Source organism: Amborella trichopoda, chromosome 3 (assembly GCF_054954075.1).
Source record: "Amborella trichopoda isolate Santa Cruz 75 chromosome 3, AtrichopodaSantaCruz75HAP2 v2.0, whole genome shotgun sequence".
Taxonomy (NCBI): Eukaryota; Viridiplantae; Streptophyta; class Magnoliopsida; order Amborellales; family Amborellaceae; genus Amborella; species Amborella trichopoda.
Window position 1 is genome coordinate 52,153,438 of NC_142338.1, and position 21,115 is coordinate 52,174,552.

Consider the following 21,115-nt stretch of genomic DNA (forward strand, 5'->3'; position numbering starts at 1 on the left):
AAGGCGAAACCAAATGTTCTTTTCATTGTTCGCAAATGGAACCCACGCAAAATCAAATGTTATTTTCACTGTTCACAGTTGAAACCCATGCAAAATTAGATGTTCTTTTTCATTGTGTGATGGAAAATAAAATATAGGGAAATTTATGATATGATGACTTTTGCAAGGTCCATAATTTCTTACAGGTAGGGGTCATGCTTTTTAAAGTTTTTTTTCTTTGTTCCCATTGTACCCTGAATTTGAAAAATTAGATTTTTGAATAACTAGAAACATAAGAAAATTATGTATTTGAGTGGTTGAAAAGTACAACTTTCAAACCACTATGAGCCTAGCTCAGTATTTATTTAAAATAAGAACAAAACATTCCGAGGCTAGGATTGGTTCAAACCATGTAAGAGTCGGACCATCTAGCCCCTTGCCCAAGTTCAGGCTTGGGTCTGGGGCCCTTCGGCCCCAATTTGGGCTGGCCCAAGCTAGGCCTCTATGGACCTGGCCAGGGCAAAGCTTGCCCCGCCAAGCACAATCATTCCTAGGTATGCGTATGTGTTTGCATAATGGATAGATCCGTGGTCCATATTTACCTATGGCCAAAAAACCATAAATTGATTTTGTGTTTGGGATCATATTCACTTTGAGTAGGTCCCAAGTATTTTTAGTCATTAAATGTGAAATCGGATAGATTAAAGCCTGCCAAAACATTTGTGAAAATTTGTTTTAGACTTTGTAAACATTCAAGGACACACCTCCAAATACTCAATCTCATATTGATCATAATAATTATGACCATCTTATTCTAGGAGTAAATGATTTTATTAGATATACTTTTATACTTTTTAATTCTTATTATTTATACAAATTAATAGAACGTCTCTAAACCCAACTTTAAGAAGTATTGTGGTTATTTTTTTAGAATTGTATACTAAGAACTTTTTATCTTTATGACAAGGCGTCACACAATTGATGCGAGCTATTAGATTTCAAATTTGATGGCAGGTCAACATACCTTGTAACTAAATCCGAACCGGTTAAACGGCATTTAAGCCGTTCATTTGTTTGCCTCCTCATCCTGGCCGTCAATAATTTAAAATCACGCAGCGTCTCTCTAAAGCGGACGGCATAAGTTCACAATAAATGGGATTACACGGCATTAGTTTTTGGCGGTGAAACAGGAGCGAGAAATAGATTTCAATGTCAACGCCATATTCTTCTCTCTAAAGGGTTTCCTTGTTAGGGTTTCTCTATTAGGGATCAATTAGGGTTTCTCTTGCTTTAGTTGCATAGAAACGATGATATCAGAAGAAGGTGTTCTTGGAAAGCTCAGGTGGAGAGGCTCTTGAGGTTGACCAGAGCGTTTCAGTGGGATCACCGACCGTCAAGCATATGATCCAACATGGATATGCAGATAATGGCGTACCTTTTCCCAATATTGGAAGAAAGATATTTGCCAAGTTTACAGAGTATTGCAGGTGCCCTAAAAGTCGCAGAGGACAATACTCAGGAGGAGATCAAGAATTGGGATGCTTAATTCGTCAGGGTTGATTGTGTGATCTCATTCTGGTGAAAAACCCTCTTCTCTCATCTGTTCCCTTGTTCTTTTTAGTTTCCCTGGTGATTTACATTTGAATTCTTGCTATGGTGTTTTGTTTTGGTGGATCTTGTGATCCAATGATCTATTTTTCTGGTTGTTATTTTCCTATTCTTGAACATGGATTTCATGGGTGGTTGTTTTCTTGATTGATGTTGTTCATTAACTTTCTTTTTTAGGCAATTGTTGATCTGGTTCTCTTTTTTGTGTCGATTTTGCTTTTGCTGTACTATTTAAAAGTTTTTATGGACTTGGGTTTCTGTCTTTTGATGCATTATGTTTTACTTATTCTGAAATGAAGAAAGTCAGTAAAGGATTGTGGTCAGCTGTGCTGTTTTCTTGGTTAGTGGGCTAGCATTACAGTCTTTTGATGCATAGTCCCTTGGGAAGGGCTGTTTATTTCATTTACATGCTTTCTTGAGTATGGCTGTGGTTTCTTTATGAATCCTTCTTTTGATGCATGATCGGCAAGGGGGCTTATGCATGAATCCTTCTTTTGTTTGGGCTTTCTATAGAAACATCTGGTGTTAAGAATGTATTTATTTTTGTTATGAGATGCAGTGGTTCTTATGGAAATTGATTTTTTTATCAATTATTTTAATAAAGGACTGCTGAAATCTTCTGTTAAGTTTTTTGTTGTCCTTCTGATATGTTATTATAATAAACTCTCATGGTCTGTTCTTTTGGGCTACTGAATTGATAATTATGCACAGGAAGTCTTCTTACTTAGATAGTCTTTGATTGATTTGGTCTTTGTTAATATTCTCTTAATAATTGGGCAATTTACCATTTTGTAACTCTTATTATTGGGCTCATGTATTACGATTTGGCAGATATTTGAACTGCGATTTTTTTGAACTTTTTTATTTCATAAGACATTCTCCAGTTTGTGATTTGGGTTTGCTTTGAATTATTGATCCCTTCATTGGAGGGATCCTTTTAGTTGAACCTTTACACAAAGAGCTCTATTTTTGAGGGTACACTTGGTGTTATTTCTCTTAAATGATTTTTTTTTATCATGTTTGCCTTCTCTTGAAAGGTCAAAGTTTATGTATTTCTTTTTTTATTTATGAAAATTCTTGGGCTTACTTTATATAAATATAGATATATATGCCTAAGCCAGAAGAACCATTACCAATACAGTTATTTAATATGAATATTAATAGTGATAAACGAAAAGGAAAGACTATAATCGATATAATCCCTATGACATCACCCGGATCTCCAATATCACCAGCTAGATCCCTTAATTATCCAGAATATTCCACCCAACATCTAAACCCAATATTTACTCCAGCGCCTGTCCTAAATAAGCCAACTAGTTCCAATAAATCAGTCTTTGAAGAAACAGCCTTTCTGATAGATGTTACGATTGATGATAAACATATCAATATTGACCCAAATAAATTGGCTCCCTTGTACCTTCAAAATCATCTTAATCCTTCGAATGGCAACAAAACCCGAGAATGGTATGAAGCCGTTCTCATGGAAACTGGATCCATATCTCTTGTTCACTTTTTTAACCCCACTACTAAGGTTATTTCTTATTCTAAAATACAAATAAAAAAATCGTTATCCTATGAAGATTGGGGCTGTACCCCAACTCAAAGAAGAAAACTACAAACTCAAGAATTTCGATACAAATCTTATAAATATACAGAATATATGGATGCTTGGCATAAAATATTTGCTTAGCAAAATCTCAATAATTCTCATACTTGGTATGTACAGTTTAAAATGCCTATACTAGAAAGATTTCCAAATTGGTTTCGATATTGGTTTTTAATATGGGGCTCTGGAACTCAAATATTATCTGATGCTTTCAAGAATGCTCAGACAAAATTTGCAAAATATAATGGAATAGATGATGATATAGATTACCATTTATATTTCATGGCAATAATTTTGAATATATTCCTCGATTGGGAAAAAGAATATTTATCAAATGGTGGGATATATTTAATATGGACCTAAACTTGATTAAACCCAAAAGAATTCCTCCTCCTTCCACAGAATATCAGAACAATAATGCCAATGAATTCGACCAAAATAAGTTTGCAGAATATATCAGAAGAATGCGCAAGCAAAATCCAAGAGCTACCAAAGAGGAACTCGAAAATCAGCTTTTAAAAATAATTGAAGAAGAAGCTTTTGATGCAACGTCTTCGTCCGAGCCCGAACAAATGGAAGACGAGTTCAGCCAGAGGCCCGAATAACCAGCTGTCAAAAATACTGTACAAAGTCATATCAAAAGTACTATCAAAGAAGCTCCTATCAAATCAAAGTAGATGCTTCCGTACAAAAGTAGCCGGCAGAAAATACTATTAAAGATGCCACCGTACCTGATAGCCAACAAAAGCTACTGTAGAAGATGCTTTTTACTTTTTCCTTTTACTCTAAGTCTTGTTCAATTGTAAAGATTCTCTTTACGTCCTGTCTCATTGCTCTTTATATCCAAAACGAATCTCTTCCTATCCAAAACGAATCTGCTTTATGACACGAGACAGTTCATCCCTTGTCAACTCAGCACTTTTCCTCCTCTATATAAACCACTTGAATCTCTCATTTGAAACAGATCGGGAAGAACTCGCTCTCTCCTCTGAAGCTCCAACTCCCTTCTTTCCTTAAGGCTTTGCCTTCCTCTCCGAAGATTCATCTACCTTCTATTACCTTACCTGATCTCATTTATCTTGCCTGCTATTTTCAAGCAAGATCTTTTCCTTTGTTCATAATTTGTAAAGATGTGTGATTGTAATTTTCATAAGTTACCTTCGTTCTGCCCGGACGAATGGAAACACTTTGCAAGTTTTTGTATATGTAATTTGTGAGTATTACTGTCTTGTGAAAATTGTTGTATATGTACTCTTTATGAATCAGTTTGAATAAAACTTGTCTATATTTGTATTATGCAGTTAAAATACGAAATAATATTTACACTACTTGGATCATAATAGATATTTCTGTAATTTCCCTTATCATTATCCTGTGTATCTTTTTATATTATACTTCTTTGTTTAGATTATTATTAGATTATATAACAATGTTTTCAATGTTGCTTAGATAAATACAATTTTTAACTGTTTGAGATCTTGGCTTCTATTTGTATCAGAGCCACTGTAAAGTAGATCTTCTTAAATCTTTACTATTAGACCATTTTTAGCTGATAATGGTTTTTTATAGGATAAGATTATAATAAAATTTGTCATTTATACGGTAGTCCGAGTTTTAAGACTCATTGTCGCCCAGTCATTAAAGAACATTTAGGCCAAGAAGAGCCGTTCAGGACGTAAGAGGTTGACCAAAGTCATTATCTGTACCAATAAATGGAAAATTTTATTAAAACCTTATCTAATAAAACACTATCATCTTCTAAAAATACTCTAAGGATAAAGAATAAAGAAGAAGTGGTCATTGAAAATATTGAACAACATATTCAAAATTGGAACATACCAAAAGTCCCAATAACAGATGTTTATAAAGGGAAAATTTTAATTTAAAAATTGGATACGCTATCAAAACGGGAGAATAAAGTTTACCTGTCCAAAATGAGCAAGAAAATCTTCAGCTATTAACAAATAAAATTATACAATCTCATAAAAATAAAGAATATCAATATCTTCATATAGGACTAATACAAGTAGCCGTTAAACCATTAATTAGATTAGGATTAAATACTTCAATTTTACTATGTCTACGAGATGAAAGACAATAATTTTTCAGATTCACTATTAGGAATGATTGAATCAAGTTTATGTAATGGACCAATCTATTTTAATTGCTTTCCTAATTATGCTATATCATTAAATGATCCTAATCTACTTAGAGTATTAACCTTAAATATTAAAACACAAGGATTTGACATGTTACAAGGATCCCAAAATATAGCTATAATCTATCGAATATATTACAAAGTAATGACTACTTTAAGCCCCAATGTTATACAAATAGATACAAATGGACAAACTACTTTCTTTCAAACAAATATTGAAAGATCAAATATTATTATTCCCAAAACAATACAATGGTCGCAAATAAAACTCCCACAAGAGTGGAAAATTCAGATATCTAATCAATTAATTAAAACTCCTAGAAATAATATTCCTAATCAAATAATAGAAAATGTAGATGGAGAAGTAGAAATGCAATTTAATAAAAGATCTCCATCCTTAAAAACTAAAGATGATACTTATCTTTCCTTATCAAAAAATCCATCAAATTTCTTATCATCAAGAAAATCTGTATCCAGCATATCTAGACCCAAAACCCCATCATCTTTAGAACCTGAAATTCAAGGACTAGTTAGAACTTCAGAAAATATACATAAGCCTGTATATCAACCAATTCACGCCGATTCTCCAGATAGAGATTTTCAGCTATTAACTTTACAAAAAGAAAATAAAATAAATATAGAATATATAAAAAATGACTATTTAAGTGAAAACAATAAATATTTTTGAAATTGGTATTTAACTACATTTTCAAAAGAATTAATACAAATGACTCATAAAAGATATAATAAATTTTTTAAGGATTCTTTGAATGGCTTAAAACTACGTTACTTTTAAAAAGAATAAAAATCCCAGAATTTCAAAAACTCCACACTCTCTAAAATCAATATCAAACATATATTACAGATCAACAAAAAAATATTAGAAGTATTCATCCCCCTGAAGAAAGTATAAAAATTATAGGAAAAGATAAGAAAGAAGAATTAGAAACCATAGCTACTCCATATAAAATACTTCCTGGAGAACACTATCATAAAATAGAATTATTACCTCATATATTAGAACAAAATAATTATACAAATTTATATTTGCAAACCATAGGAAAACAAACAACCAGAATAGAAAACATTATCAAACAACCACAAGAAAAAATAGAAGAAAAGAAAAAGGTAATATTATTTAAACCTCCTCCTCAAATTAATAAAGAAAGATTTCAAATGAAAAAAGAACATCCTTCTGAATTATACCAATAGAAGCCAAGATCTCAAACAGTTGAAAATTGTATTTATCTAAGCAACATTGAAAACATTGTTGTATAATCTAATAATAATCTAAACAAAGAAGTATAATATAAAAAGATACATAGGATAATGATAAGGGAAATTACAGAAATATCTATTATGATCCAAGTAGTGTAAATATTATTTCGTATTTTAATGCTAAAAATTAATTTAAACTGCATAATACAAATATAGACAAGTTTTATTCAAACTGATTCATAAAGAGTACATATACAACAATTTTCACAAGACAGTAATACTCACAAATTGCATATGCAAAAACTTGCAAAGTGTTTTCATTCGTCCGGGCAGAACGAAGGTAACTTATGGAAATTACAATCACACATCTTTACAAATTATGAACAAAGGAAAAGATCTTGCTTGAAAATAGCAGGCAAGATAGATGAGATCAGGTAAGGTAATAGAAGGTAGATGAATCTTCGGAGAGGAAGGCGAAGCCTTAAGGAAAGAAGGGAATTGGAGCTTCAGAGGAGAGAGAGAGTTCTTCCCGATCTGTCTCAAATGAGAGATTCAAGTGGTTTATATATAGGAGGAAGAGTGCTTATTTGACAAGGGATGAGCTGTCTCGTGTCATAAAGCAGATTCGTTTTGGATAGGAAGAGATTCATTTTGGATATAAAGAGAAATGAGACAGGACGTAAAGAGAATCTTTACAGCTGAACAAGACTTAGAGTAAAAGTAAAAAGCATCTTCTACAGTAGCTATCAGGTACGGTGGCATCTTTAATAGTATTTTCTGCTAGCTACTTTTGTATGGGAGCATCTACTTTGATTTGACAGGAGCTTCTTTGATAGTACTTTTGATATGACTTTGTACAGTATTTTTGACAGCTGGTTATTCGGGCCTCTGGCTGAACTCGTCTTCCATTTGTTCGGGCTCGGACAAAGACGTTGCATTGCTTCTTCTTCAATTATTTTTAAAAGCTGATTTTCGAGTTCCTCTTTGGTAGCTCTTGGATTTTGCTTGTGCATTCTTCTGATATATTCTGCAAACTTATTTTGGTCGAATTCATTGGTGTTATTGTTCTGATATTCTGTGGAAGAAGGAGGAATTCTTTTGGGTTTAATCGAGTTCGGGTCCATATTAAATATATCACACCATTTGATAAATATTCTTTTTCCCAATCGAGGAATATATTCAAAATTATTGCTAGTATTCTCAGAGATCCCATTTTATAATCCAGGGTATCTGATTTATTGCCATGAAATATAAATGGTAATCTATAACATCATCTATTCCATTATATTCTGTGAATTTTGTCTGAGCATTCTTGAAAGCATCAGGTAGTATTTGAGTTCCAAAGCCCCATATTAAAAACCAATATCGAAACCAACTTGGAAATCTTTCTAGTATAGGCATTTTAAACTGTACATACCAAGTATGAGAATTATTGAGATTTTGATAAGCAAATATTTTATGCCAAGCATCCATATATTCTGTATATTTATAAGATTTGTATTAAAATTCTTGAGTTTGTAGTTTTCTTCCTTGAGTTGGGGTACAGCCCCAATCTTCATAGGATAACAATTTTTTTATTTGTATTTTAGAATAAGAAATAACCTTAGTAGTGGGGTTAAAAAAGTGAACAAGAGATATGGATCCAGTTTCCATGAGAACGGCTTCATACTATTCTCGGGTTTTGTTGCCATTCGAAGGATTAAGATGATTTTGAAGGTACAAGGGAGCCAATTTATTTGGGTCAATATTGATATGTTTATCATCAATCGTAACATCTATCAGAAAGGCTGTTTCTTCAAAGACTGATTTATTGGAACTGGTTGGCTTATTTAGGGCAGGCGCTGGAGTAAATATTGGGTTTGGATGTTGGGTGGAATATTCTGGATAATTAAGGGATCTAGCTGGGGATAGAGGTGGATATATAGATATTGGAGATCCGGGTGATGTCATAGGGATTATATCCATTATAGTCTTTCCTTTTCGTTTATCACTATTAATATTCATATTAAATAACTGTATTGGTAATGGTTTTTCTGGCTTAGGTAACGGTGGTAGATCTGGACCCCCCCTGCAAAAATTCACGGGTCAGAAAATCAGGGAGAGCATTAGCAGAACCGTGAAGATGTTCAATAGAAAAATCAAATGCAGATAGAATAGCTTGCCATCGAGCAAATATCTGTTTAGAAACAAGATTTTGAATGTCTTTTTGCAAGATATCTTTAGTAGATTTACAATCTGTTCTTATAAGGAAAGTAGTATTAAGAAAATCACTTTGAAATTTATTCACGCAATGGACTATAGCGAGAATTTCTTTTTTAATTGTCGAATAGTTCTGTTGAGTTGGATTCCATGCTTTTGAGGTATAACGTACCAGCTTTGCTAGAAGCTCGATTTGAAGATCTCCTTTCTAATCTTCGATGTCCAACCCTTTCTCACTATAAATGGTATAAAGATGTTTTCTTTACTGGCCTTTTAATAAGTGAAGATAGTAATTCCGATCATGCATAGTGCGGCAATTTTGTTGCCTGCTTCATTTTCGTATATTAGGCATGTTGTTACATGAGTCTTCTCTTTTATAGTTTAATTTTGTAATTGTTCTTGATATATAGTTTTTTGAGCCATCAATACTACCTTCAACATCAATATTACTATCAATTGAAATTCCCCTCTACAGTTTGATTCATTGATTTGACTATGTGTTATTGTCAATAGAACCTCCATTTTAATTATGTATTTGATCCTCTGTTATCATAACCTAACTGGTCACTGGAATGGAGAGGTGTTGAGTTTGGTTTAATTAGTAGATTAAGTAGTTCAACTGGTCGTCAAATTGGTTGAACCATTGAAAACCAATTAAAACTATGAAATATGTAACTTTTTTTTTATGAACTGTATTTCAAAATCTGAGTTCTGGTTTCTGTCGAGCCCAAGTGTTTGGGATCCGGTTGGCCTTCAACTGGTTTGGTCCGCTTCTAATGACATTGTATTTATTATTGCTCTTCCATTTTTTTTCCACCCTGGACTTCATTTTTATTCTAGTAATGGGTTTTTGTTATGCTAATTTCTCTTTATGTTGGTTTGCTTTTGGCTATATGTTATGTTGATAATGGTTTCTCATTTTTATGTTTTCTTTTTTTTTTAGGTCTATTTTCAACTCTAGATATGCTCGATAGATAGATAGTATGCAAGCGTATGGAGATCCATGTTTCTTCCTAGAGCCAGATTCTGTCCATGGAATGGAGGATGAGGGTGGTGAAACTGCTTGTATTTGTGTGTTAATCAGAATTACCAAGGCTGCAATCAATCTTCTTTGCTCATCACAAAGAACACTGTAGGGTTCTTTATTACTCCAAGTACCTTTTCATATGCAAGTTATTAAGATTTGTATTGTATATCCTTTGTTACGATGCAGAATTTGTTGGTGTCAGGTAGTAAAATGTGCTGATGTAAAAGGTACCGGTGGTAAATGACCCTTGTCCTCATGGCTGTTGCCTTGTGGGTGTGCTTGCAAGCCAGCCAGACTAAATAAAAGTTTTCCTTTTTTGGGTTTTGAGGGGAGGCTTTTTAGGGCCTTTTGTCCCGAGCCTCCCCTCTGTGTGTGTTTCTGTGCTTGTGTCAGTGTCTCTCTGTTTTATTTGTTTATCCTTTCTCCTTTTCTTTTACTTATAATTGCATCTGCCGCGCATATATCGATCAGTGCATTGGCAATCAACTATCACTCTGCAAGTACATATTATATCGACCCACTTGACAAATGGAGATTATCTGTCTTCAATGGCTTACAGCAGTATGAATATTTTGAAATTTAATTTTTCCTCTTCTCTTACTTCGAATTGCATCGACTACACATATAGCGATCAATGCATTGGCAATCCATGACCACTTATCACGAATGCTGGTCCATATGACAAATGGATGTTACCCATGGCTACAAAAGTATGGATACCTCAAAATTTAATCTTTGCTGCTGTATTTGTTTAATGCTTTTCTTCTCATGTCCCTTATCTGTTGATGTTGTTACCCCTCCATCTCACATAGAGTGCACATATACGATCAATGCATTGGCAATCGCCGACCACTCAAACTGTGGATTATCAGTCAATGTGAGCCTTTGTTGATGGCTTACACAGGTGCCAATATTCTGTTGTTTAGATCTTTACTGCAACTAAATTTTTACATGTCTATCAGAGTTATGGGTCTCTGCAAATGTATTTCATTTCATTTGATACACATGCTCTTATATTCCAGGGGAAAATGTATTTTTCAGTTACCTATTATGTTCCGTTTATATCGTCTTTTGTTTACATGGATATAACCAGTGTTTCAGAATTTGGAATTGGGCTCCGGATCACAAGGGGCCCACTTCCAATTTGCCTAGTGTGATTTGGGACTCAAGTTGGACTGGTCCCCATAATTAAAATAGAAACAAAAAAGAAAAATTATAAAATTTGAGATTTGGGGCAAATGTAGGGATCCTCAGTTAACAAATAGGCAAAAGAATTTAAAAAGCTGGAGAAATCGGCGCATTGCATACGTGATCATGAAAAAACCGGTTACAACTCCCAAATAATCTTTCATTTATGTTGGTTATGACATCGGAAAAGTGAAAGCTAGTCGCCTTCATCTCTTTTATGTGCAAAGCTGTAGAACATGTGCTTATATGCATTTGACCATGATAGAGATTGAATGGCCATCTCCCTCTCTTGATTCCTCTCTCTTGTCACTCTGTCTGCTGTTCTTTAGTTGGTCCTCACTATCTTGGTCTCTCTTTTTCTATCTTGCTTCATTTCCCTTCATCTCTCTATCTCTCTCTTTCTGCCTCTTTCCTCTTTCTTACTATTGCCATTTTCCTCTCTTTGTCACTGTATCTCTCGCTCATATGTATTGATTTCTATAGTTTTGCATTTCTATGTTTCTTACATGCCCTACTTTACATATACATAGGGTACTTCAACTTTGAAGCTATAATGGCCATGGTTCTCTTCGGATGTTGTATCATGTTTATCATTGATTTACATATTACAGAGGGTAGCTTTTATTCCATTATTCTAATTCTTCTTTTATTTATCCTTAGTTTTTATTTCGTATCTCTTGGAAATAAGTAATTTCTGTATTGGATGCATTATTTCCATAGCTCGTGGAAATAAATAATTCATGTTGAATTTGATGCGTTGGATTATATTGGGTTACTCTTGCCATCAAGTGCAATAATTCCAGTAGACAATCTTTCTTTCTTTGTTAATAATTTTACTCGTGTAGATCTGATCAGTTTATTTTGCTAAGATATTTTTCAAACCGTTTGATTATTTTTGTGTTTTTTTTATGGTCGGAAATGTTATGATAATGAATTCTCATGTTCTGTTCTTTTCGGCTATTGAATTGGGAATTTTGTACAGGGACGTGTTCGTATTTCAATATTCTTTGATTGATTTAGACTCTGTTGATGGTTTATATGTTATTGGGCAATTTTCCATTTTGTAACTGTTATTTTGTGACTCTTGTAATGGGATTTAACTATAAAGGCACGTTATTTTGGCAGATATTTTAATTGGAACTCTTTGATCTTTTTTGTTTCATTTATTTGCCACTTGGTTTTGCTTTGAGTTGCTGATCCTTTTCATAGGAAGGGTTCCTTTTACTTGAAATTTTATTGCGAGAATTTTGGTGGGTAAACTTGGTGGTATTTCTCTTTAATGAATTTTTGTATCGTTATGTCCTCTCTTGAATTTGAAAAGTCTGGGTTTATGTATTTTCCTTTATTTGTGAAAATTCTGTGCATACTTCAGATCTTCTCGCTTCCCATGGTTAACACAATTTTGGTATCTGCTTTCTTTTCTTAACGTTAGGAATCTTGTCAAAGGAGTCCGCCCTTTATTTTCTTGGTATATTGTTTGTTGAACCATCAATGCTATTTGTTATTGTCAGTTGAAGCCCGATTTAATTATGTATTTGATGTAGTGTTATCAAACTGAACCAGTCACTTATCCTGAAGTGTTAAATCGGTTCAATAGCGGTTTGACTGGTCTTCAAATCAGTTGGACCGAAGGGAACCAATCAAAAGTCTAAAATGTGAACTTCTTTTTATGAAATATATTAAAAGTCTAAGGTGTGGTTTCTGTTCGACCCAAGTGTTTGGGTTCTGGTTGGGTCCCAACTTGTTGGCTGGCTGGTTCACTCCTGTTCCGATAACACTGATTTGATCCCTCAATCTCCCCCTTGGTTTTCTGTGATAGCTTTTGCTAAGAACAATGCATTTCCTTTTACTCTTTTCTTTTTTTGCACCATTCTTCATTTCATTATTCTGTTATTTTATAATGCTTATTCAATTATCCTGGATAGCTTTTTGCTATATGTTTATAGATATATTGTTTCTCATCTCTCTCTCTCTCTCTCTCTCAGGCTTTTTGCTCGACTCTTGATACATTCGAAAGATTCTGTGCAACTATATGCTTAAAGTGATCCATGTTTCTTCCAAGAGCCGGATTTTCTCCATGGAATGCGGGGTGGAGATTGCTTAATATGCTGGTATTTGTGTGTTGTCTGTATAAGCAACGTATGCAGTCAATCTCCTTTGCTCATCACAGGGAACACAGTTGGTTACCTTACTACTGCAATCATTAAGATTTTTTATTGTGTATCCTATGTTAGCATGCATAATGCATATCCATGTTAGGATGCATAATGCATGGTTTGACTATCAAGTGTCTCCTATATTGTTTTTGTTTCGGTAGGTGATTTGCTGATATTAGGGCTATTGGGTTGGATAGTGAAATGGGCCTGATGTAATGGGTGTGCATGGCAATTGAGTCTTGTCCCTGTGGCTGTTGCCTTGCGGGTGTGCTTGCAAGCCAGCCAGACTACCTAAATAAAATTTTATTTTTTTGGGTTTTGGGGGGATCCCTTTTAGGGCATTTTGTCCCGGGCCTCCCCTCTTTGTGTGTTGCTTGTCTTGCGCTTTTATTTCTTTGTTCTTTCATTTATTTTATTTTACTTTGTTCGAATTGGATCGACCGCACATTTATCGTTCAATGTATTGCCATTTGATGACCACTCTGAAACTACACATTATTAGTGCAAAACTAAGGGATGTTATGCAGATCATAAATGGCTTCCACAGGTATGAATATTTTGAAATTTAGTTCTGCCTTGTCTTATTTTGAATTGCTTTGGTTTTGCATATATCGATCGATGCATTGGCAATAGACGGCCATGCTGAATATCAGTTCAAATGACAAATGGATGTTTCCTGTGGCTTTACATAGGTATGAATATCTCCAAATTTTATCTTTGCCGCTCTATTTGTTTCCTTCTCATGTCTCATACTATGTCACGGCATTTGCCCTCCATCTCACATGGGCTGAGCATATACAATCAATGTATTGGCAATTATCGACCACTCTGAAACCTCGATCCAGACGTACAAAGTCCAAATGACACAACGGATGTGAGCCATTGTTGATGGCTTACACAGGTACAAATGTTCTGTTATTTAATCTTTACTACTATACAATAATTTTATTTTCTCTTTCAAGAATTATGAGTCGTTTGCAAACATGCATTTGTTTCATTTGATACAAAATCTCTTATACAGAGCGGCGGGTTTTCACTTCATTAACTATATGTTTCCGGTTGGCATCATCTGTGACTTGTATGATAAAAGAAAAACCATTCAGGTACCTATCATCAGCTACAATGAGTGTATCTATTTATATATATCAGTTCATATTGTTCCTTTTGCATGGATGCAATCAGTATTCAAAATTTGGAATTTCGCTTTTGATCACTTTGGGCCCAATTCCAATTAGCCTGGTCCAACTCGGGACCAGAGTTGAACCGTATTCACTTGACCAAGAAACAAACAACGACAAAAAATAAAATGTGGGGCAATTGTGGGATCCTTGAATCAGCACCGCCATTCCATGTTGGACCGGTCTGCAGTTAAAAATGGAACCAAATTTTTTTAAGAAATCCAGAGAACTGAGTGATTGCGATGTGATTTTGAAAATGCTGGCTACGGCTCCCCAAATAATTCTCATGTATCTATAGAGTTAGATATTTTCATTAAAAAAAAGAAAATCCACACATGTAGCTTATGACATGGGACAAGAACAGATAGTCGTGGTTGAGCTCAAAGCTGTAGTATGTTCTCTATATATTTTAACCGTGATAAAGATTCTCTTCTTGAAGAAGCTGCCTTCCTTCTTTCAAGGGCCGTACGAAATCAATTCTTGATGGTGGAAGGTATTAACGCAGTTAACAATTTCAAAAAAAGATGGTGGAAGATATTAACTCAATTTTAGCTATTGGGAATTTCAGAGTCTTTTTTGGGTGACAAAGGTAGGATGCAAAAGTCTGAAAGTCAATTATCCAGACCTATCGTAGTGTTTCTTATGGGTTATTTTCTCTCACCTTACAAATGCTTCTGTATAATGCAGATTCTGTACTTTTGAATTAATATCCGCATTCAATTTTTATATGTACAGCTGCTTTACGTATTTCCGTGTTCATTTTTTATCTGGGTTTTATCTAGGTGGGGTCATACCCCACATATTTTGTTTATTTACGGAGAAAGCTTATGTCTTCATCCCAGTTTTCAGGATTGTTTGAGCTTCTGGCCTCTTCGCTTCTACTATTTTAGGCTTCTACAAAGTTGACTTGAGCACTTAGGGAGATGGTCACTAAGAGGTGAAATCTCAACTTCCGAAATTTTGATGATAAAAAATTTGATGATAATGTTGTTTCGATCACCATAGTTGAGCAAATTGTCTTTTGTGCTCATGGATGTGAATGGATTCTTTTCCTTCGTGTTTTCAAGTTCTTACTGTGATTCTTCTCATTTGACAAGCTAAGGGCGTGGCTCACTATTTTGTCTTTGTTATTTTTCCTTCATTAGTTAGTGTTTTGTGTCCATCTTTTATTTTTCCTGCTCCCACTCTACATGTCTCAGTGTCGTGCGACTTGGATTTCTCTCCTCTTTTTGGTTGGTTCGAGTTGAGTTCCTTTTAATTAAGCTCAAGTCTCACTGTGGTAATTGTTCTGTGTTATGTTTTCTTGTTCATAAATTCACAAACTAAGCTTTGCTGGTTGCAGGCATCAAATTTTCAGGAATTTTATATTGATTCCAAGTGAGCTTTCAGCTATGTACTTTGTTTTCATATAATCGATGTTGTGATTGCTCTTGCAATCTTTTTGTTAATTATCTTTTGAAAATTTGTTTCATGCGGGCTGGACCGCATTTCTAGTTATGCATTCCAGAAAGTGTAAAGCATCCTTCTTAAAGATAGATACAAGTAGGTGTTCCATCTTAAAACAATGGAAACTAACGGTCCAAATGCTTTTTATTAGATTTTTTTTTAAAAAAAAAAAAAATTATTTATTACTTCATATTCATGATCTCTATGTTAGAGATTTCCTTAAAAATTAAGTCTTAAAATCCATATCAAAAATAGATTTATTGAGAGGCCCGCATTTCTACATATGTGGGCTTGGCCGCATAGAAACCGGGTCCTTACCTTTTGAGCGAATGTACAAATTTAAGTTTTGTTACTGTCCAAATTATTTGAATTTATTTACTTGGAAAAATGATAGTTATCAATTTGTAAGAGAATTAAATTTGTGAAACTAAGTAAATCTACTGTCCAAATTATTTGAATTTATTTACTTGGAAAAATGATAGTTATCAATTTGTAAGAGAATTAATTTGTGAAACTAAGTAAATCTTGTATAGTATCAATTTGCTGCGTGTTGTTTCCAATCCAATTTTCATAAATCTGAATTTACATCGCAAATAGTCCAATGCAGTTACTTGAGAATTGTAACTTCGGCTGGAATCTTTCAGCTGTAAATACTGATTTGCTTTGTTTTGCGCGAGTAACACGAGAAATTAGAAAGTAAAAGAGCAATGGGTGTTGCTGATTCCATGGTTATTCAAGGCAGAATTTGTTTTCAGAAATCCCGGTCCGACTTATATACCTTGATTCAAGGTTGGATCGGCAATCTCAATCTGCTAAAAGTTTTTTATAGCATGGGGCTAGTTTTTGCTTTGTTTATTCTGAATGGGCTCAGTTTATGCAAGTTCAGAATCTCATTATTTTATATAAATCAACCTCCGAAGTATGCATTTTGATGTATTACTGTTGGAAGTTCAAAATCTCAATTGCATTCTACATTCATCAAATTTCGAGGGACGTGTAGTCTTGGGTCTTTTATGGTTAGATTTTTATTTGCATCATTTATTCCAATCTCAATCTAAGGTAAATGGTAAGACTCAAAGGAGAAAAAAAAAAAAAAAGGTTTTGACGTGAGCAAATATTTTCAAAGTGAAATTTATTAGCTGTTCTATGCCATAATTTTATTTGCATAGTTAATTATGGATGCGGTTAGTATGAGGCAGTAAATTTAAACAATCGAATTAAGGTGCTAATATAAACTTTGTTATAAGATGCAATTTTGGTGCAAAAAATCCTTGGGATGATTTTAGAATCTATTTTCATCTCAAATTATTAAATTTTAAACTTTAGAAATAGTTCAAAGCTAGCGGTTTTATTAATGCATGGGAATCTTAAAAATAAATGTTTTAGGTAATGTATTGGAAGACGTACTTTTTTTACGACTTAATTTTTTTTTTTTCACATCCACGTATTTTGCAATGTTAAAAACAACTTTTTTGGATGAATTTACGAGGTGCACCTTAATTTTATAATATAAGGTGTTCTCTTTATATAAACTATTTTCTTTATTCAATCCTACCTGGCTGGGTGAAAGTCTTGGGTTGTGTGGTTTTCTATCTTTTTTTGTTTTGAACCTATTTTATTTTGAATGGTCATCTTTGGGGTGGTTTTGGGTCAATTTCTATTTTGTCTTTTTGAGATAGTAATAATTATGGTCATGTCCTTTCTAGCAAAACTTTTACCGTTAGAATGATCCTCTAGACTCATGAATGCCGGAGTAATAATAGTTAGTGGGCATTGAAACTTCAGAGGTGTCTCAGGACGGCTTTAGGGAATAGTTCTTTTTATCTTATTGCATAAAGGGCGCATCATGTTAGGTTCTAATAGTTCTTTGCTTGTTATGTTCATTCTTCATTCTTTCATAATTTACTGAAGTATATTATATATATATAGGTATTTCTCCAGATAGAATGATTTTTTAGGATTTTCATTTTTCCCCTTGATTTCTTTATTTCAAATCCGTTCTTGTCTTGGTAATCTTAAATTGCTTCCATTGTTGTCAAGTAAGAGCAAATGAATCCCTAGATACATGAACTTTGTTTCTCTTTTTTTTTTTTATGTATTTAGCTGCTCCTTAACTTGTTTTCATGCCTTGAGGGGGGAAAAAGTAGAATATCAATAAACAAAACATGTTTCCAAATTTGTTTTACGTATCTTGTGAAATGTAATTTTGAGCTTGAAACACAAATAGTGCACCAACATTGGTTGGTCTATATTTTTAATTCTTGTATTTCGTTGGTTTTTTAGTGATCTTTTTTTTCCTACTTCATTTTGACACTTATCGTGAATGTAAAACCATCTTTCACATGGTGGTCTGTAGAGTTTGCTGTCCTGCCGTAGAGCCCTGAGATTGACTTTTATTTATTTATTTATTTTTATTTTTCTGTATTTTCCATGTTTTAGAAAAATGGGTCGCGTGTGATCGAGTCCTAGGGAGCTCTGGAGTTGTTGCAATCTTGTTTATAGTGCTTAAGCTTTTCATTCGAAAGTCGCTTGTCCAACTGGTGGATTGGGCTCCAACTGGTGGATTGGGCTCCTTATTCCCAGTGGAGTAAATCACTTTTTTTTTTTTTTTGTCTTTTTTGACTAGTTGAGCGAGTCGTTTGGGGTGTATTTTGATTAGGAATATCATTAGCATTAATTTGTTGTGCATTTCCTTTATTTTTCTTTACACTAAGAGTGGCACTTAGTGCATGTATGCGCCTTGAAATCGGATTCTTAGCTCAATTTGGACAGAGCGCTCAGGGCTATTTCCTGGGACGGTGGTGGTTCGAATCCTCCAGAATCCTTGTTTATTAAGGAAACATAAGAATTGAGTCTTAGGATAAAGAAATTTTGTATTGAAAAATTGAAATATTTATGCTGAATTTATTAGTGGAAAGAAAGTCACGTATTTCAATTATTTTTAAAAATTAAAATTGAGTTTATTTTTATTTTTTTTATTTTTTATACATAAATCTGGTTGTAGGGATGGTAGTCAAGGCATCCTGATAATACCTTGAACCATGCCTAGAGGCTTTGTTCTCAAATCTTTTATTTTTAAAATAGGCTATTCATTAAAGGGTACAGTTTGCATAGAGCTGAGGCTCTAAACAAATAAAATGCAGCCCACTTTCAAATAGTATCAAAAAATGTGATTTCAATATTGGAAATCTTTGTGATAGCTTTAAAATATATTTTCAACTTTAATTCTAAAATTTAAAGGTTAAAAAAATAGTGTAGAAGGAGCGTATTTATGAAAACTTGAAAATCTTGAAAATTGATGGTCCAAAACGCATTACAAGATACACTACTTTCAAAACTTAAAATCTATTTTTTTTTCATGTCCATGCATCTTGATTTCAAGATGATCAATTTGAGGATATTTGGGCATCAAAATAACCTCTTATCGTGAAATTTATTAGGTGGGCTCTAATTTAATTGTTTAGAGCCTCAGCTCTATATAAACTTTTTCTTTCATTAACAAAATCTTCCAAAGACGATGATCTGATATTATTCTTTATCCTTTTAGAAATGGGTGACTAAAAGTCCCTCAGTTTTCTATCTTTTGGGTTCTCTTGATGTTATGTATCATTCATCAAAACACACTTAAATTGCCCAAGTAGGCTAACTAATGGATATGGGTTTTTTTTATGGTATTTTTAAGTTAAATAAAACAACAATAAAAGTTTAAATAGTTTTGACTTCATTTTGAAGGGTTCTTAAAAAGATGTGGCAAAATTTTAAGTTGGCCATCTTACCTAATACAACCTTCATCCTTTATCCGGTCTTGGGCATAACGAATTTTATGTGCGGCATACCGATGAAATTAAAAATGGAAGTTTTCGTGGATGGTTGTAAGACCAAACCATGCTTATGGGATGAAATGTTGAGCAGGCAAGAAAAAACATAGCCTCACATAGCAATGTAGCTGAGATGAGGGTGTTGAACTATGGAGAGAGAGCGAGCAACACCGACGAGCAGCCACCAACACACCGCCATCAAGAAGCAAAGCCATCGACGAGCACAAAGAGATGTTTGGGCTTGAGCGACAAGCAACCACAGAGGAGCCAAGCTACTGACAAAGAGCAACTAGTGAGCATAGCCACAAGCAAGATATAGCCAGATCCCGCCATCCTAGACCCAGCCATCCTAGACTTACCTTTGGAGGGAGCACGGCAAGCCATCAGCGGCCCGGATGCACTACCCAATGACGTCTCTTTCCACAGGCTGGTGGGTTGTCCCAAACCCCATCTTGAGATGCTATTGTTCTGGCTCGAGTAGAGGAGAATACAGAGTTCGGTATCTGAGGAAGATGCTTTTGAGTGTTATAGTTGGGGTCCATGGTAATGTACGGACCATTTGGGGTGAGAGGTGTCTATGTTTTATTCATTTAGGAAGAAGGTTGTTTTTGGAAGTAGAGAATTGTATTTCTTTATTTCTTCTTATTATTTTGGAGCTTTGCTCTTTTATGTATAATGAAATAATTGTGAATTTTGTCAAAAAAAAAAAAAGGTGGTGTTGAGATGAATGAATAGTAAGCTAATAAATGATAAAATTAGTAATAAATATATAAGAGGGAACTTAGGGATAGCTTTAATAGGTGATAAGATGGGGGAAAACATACTTAAGTAGGCCGATCATGTGATGTAGACCTATTACAACACCGGTTAAGATAGATGGTTTTGTTCATGTTTAAAAGGACAAGGGGAATCTCAAAAGGACATGTATGGAATAGTAAGAAGAAATATAGTGACTCGTAGTATGATCGAGGGCGTGGCCCTTTATAGAGTATAATGATAGAATAGAATTCATGTAATCGAACTCAAGTACTTGAGATAAGACTTTGATAATGATGATGATGATCTTTATTTTTATAGTGGCGTATTATGTATTTACTATCTCAAGTAAAATTCAAGTTCGGACCCCAAAATTTGGGAAGTTATCCATGGGACTTAACAACCAACTTCAAAGGGAAAAAAAAGACCGTAACTCTCTATGAACCTAAAGAATAACATTCTAAAGTGGTTAAAAATAATTTTAATCAAATGTAAAATTGGATAGATGCATTTATTCTATTGACCAAGCTCTATTTAAAATCAAATTGTAATCAATAAAATTACAACAACAGTAATACCATCCACTATATGTACAAGGTGTGCCTCACTCGCATTCACACCTCTCTTTCGATTAACTACTTTCAAATTCCAAACAATTTGTTCGAATAACCTATCAAAATGGTTTTGAAACACCTCAATATATACTAAAATCTAAAATTACTATTGTTCATTTACATTAAAAAAAAAAAAGATATTGTAATTTCATTTAAAATTA

At 33.8% G+C, this 21,115-nt stretch overlaps 1 long non-coding RNA gene across 7 annotated transcripts; it reads left to right on the forward strand.

Moving 5' to 3' along the window:
* Positions 1–1,167: 1,167 nt before the first annotated feature.
* LOC18429236 (uncharacterized) lies at positions 1,168–20,312 on the forward strand. Of its 7 annotated transcripts, none has more exons than XR_016051618.1 (7): positions 1,168–1,557; positions 9,715–9,903; positions 12,972–13,689; positions 13,835–14,043; positions 14,164–14,245; positions 15,163–15,257; positions 19,679–20,312. It is a non-coding gene; the product is annotated as an uncharacterized LOC18429236 (long non-coding RNA). The 7 variants fall into 7 exon arrangements; XR_016051621.1 differs by having other exon boundaries at positions 15,170–15,257; positions 19,679–20,295; XR_016051617.1 differs by lacking the exon at positions 19,679–20,312 and adding an exon at positions 15,663–15,782.
* Positions 20,313–21,115: the final 803 nt, after the last annotated feature.